Source organism: Lactuca virosa, chromosome 8 (assembly GCF_052849685.1).
Source record: "Lactuca virosa cultivar CGN04683 chromosome 8, Lactuca_virosa_CGN04683_v6, whole genome shotgun sequence".
NCBI lineage: Eukaryota > Viridiplantae > Streptophyta > Magnoliopsida > Asterales > Asteraceae > Lactuca > Lactuca virosa.
Window position 1 is genome coordinate 19,272,501 of NC_136433.1, and position 2,115 is coordinate 19,274,615.

The 2,115-nt window shown below is 34.0% G+C and overlaps 1 long non-coding RNA gene across 1 annotated transcript in view; it reads left to right on the forward strand.

Annotated features, from left to right (window-relative positions):
* Nucleotides 1–1,051, forward strand: part of LOC145132970 (uncharacterized) — a 1,745-nt gene extending 694 nt beyond the window's left edge. Inside the window, exons 2-3 of the long non-coding RNA XR_013718315.1 lie at nt 465–516; nt 726–1,051. This is a non-coding gene — a long non-coding RNA (uncharacterized LOC145132970). The remainder of the gene's footprint in view (nt 1–464; nt 517–725) is intronic.
* The last annotated feature ends 1,064 nt before the right edge of the window (nt 1,052–2,115 follow it).

The window sequence follows — 2,115 nt, forward strand, 5'->3', positions numbered from 1 at the left end:
TGCTACTGCGATTAAGTTTGGCTGTTGTTAATGGGTTGAATATCAGTCCCTAAGAACTGTTGATGCTGACTTAAGTTAGTATATCTCGTCAGAAAGGTGAGTTTGTTTCTTTTTTTTGTTTGTTGGTGTATTGAACTACTCAGATAACTAAACATAGAGGGGTTAATATTCCTTTAGTTAAGTAAATCATACAAACTGCTAAATTAGTTGAGAAATTAGTTTACTTTTTTTTATTTAGGATAGAAGTCTTTGTTCTTGTGTTGAGAAATTGTTTGTTGGTGTAGTTTCTTCCATGATCAGTCAAGTGCTACAGTTGCCTTTACAGACCTGTTGCTTATCTTAGCAGATTGCTTTAGTTGCAGTTAAGAAATAGCAATATTCTTTCATTTACTTGTTTATTATGATTACATGCATTTAGGTGCTAAGTTTTGAAGGAATTGTTGAATCTTGTTTCTTGTTTGCAGGTGTTTCTTGGTGCTCTTTATACACTTAGCCCTTTTGACTTCCTCCCAAGATGTAAGTTATCTATTCAATGTTGTTTAATACAAAGGTGTGCAATTTGTACCTTTATTAACATTTAAGTTTCTTCTTCTTATTTATTATTTTTAATAATTACAATTGGTTTATTCTAGATTGGAGCCCGTGATCATCAGCTGTACAATGATCTTGATTACATTCATTTCTGCTATTTTACCTATTGTTGGTTGCTGTTTTTGCTATTACAGATTATTGTTGTTGCTGTTTTTGTTATTTTGTGATATTGCTGCACTTTCTGGCTAGCAACTCTTTATGTTGAATAAGGTAACATTTGATTCCCTCTCATTTTGCTTTAGTTATTACCAATCATTGCTTGAGGAACATGTTTTGCAGCCATTGTTACAAGGAGGCTACACTTTGTATTTGTTTTACCATCTTTGTGTAAAGTTGAGTAATTTTTTTTTTGAAGTAAATTAAGTACAAGGAATATATCCTACAAAGTAGGATAAGACAACTGAAATGCATTGTATTTGTTTGTATTTAAGCTACTTCTATGAAATACATTGAATATGAATATTATTATCAGTTTTAAAGACAGTTTTTTCTGCATTACCAGCAAAAATAATTGGATTTTTTTTTAAAAAGAAAAATCATTTTAGTGACGGAATACCTACGGAAAATCCGTCGGTAATTTGGGCCGTCGGTATTCCGTAGGTAATTAAGTCAATGTCAGTCAAGTGGGCTCCGTTGGTAATCTGTAGGAAATCCGTAGCTATTAATTTCCGTAGGTATTCTGTCGGTAAATCACCTACGGAAACGTGCCGTCGGTATTCCGTAGGTAATCTGTCGTAATTCCGTCGCTAACATTTACCCACGAGCGATTATGCTACGGCCCATTTTCCGTCGCAATTCCGTAGGTAACACCATGTACCTACGGAATACCTACGGATTTTGCCGTAGGTAATATCATATTTTCTAGTAGTGCATGATGATTATTAGCATAACATTTATGCTCTTATTAGCTTTGACATGTACTCAGAAATTAGTTGGACTTCTAGAAATCAATACTTTATTGACTTTCTTACCAAAGTTCAGACTTCTGATACGAAATGCTTTGATAAAAAATTTATCAAAATCATACATCTTTCTTTAGATAGCACACATGTGTGTCTAAACAATTTCAGAACTATGAAAAAGGATGCCTGTATCATAGTCTCAATTGTTTAGACCTTTGCCATTTCTCACAAGTCCATGTTAGTGTGCCGGTTAACCACACACGCTCCACTAACGACTTTAAGAATGCAAATATCATAATTGCTATCTACTTAAAATCTACTTGGTAAAAGCGTTTCCTTACCATAATTTTCATAGAGAAACCTTATGACACTTAGATTTTATGGTGTATGTGTTCCTATCTATGTGAATTTGTCAAAACCATAATCACAAGACAAGGATAGTGACAAATCCAAACTCATATGGATTGAACTTGTACAGTCTTAACTTCTTGCCACTTGGCAGCACAAGAGCCTGCCATTGCTTCCAAGTTGTTATGCAACCAATTGAGAACTCTCAGAACTCATATGCAAAGTCAACTTTAACTGGAATGGGCACAGAAATAGGAATATGTCAACACGATAG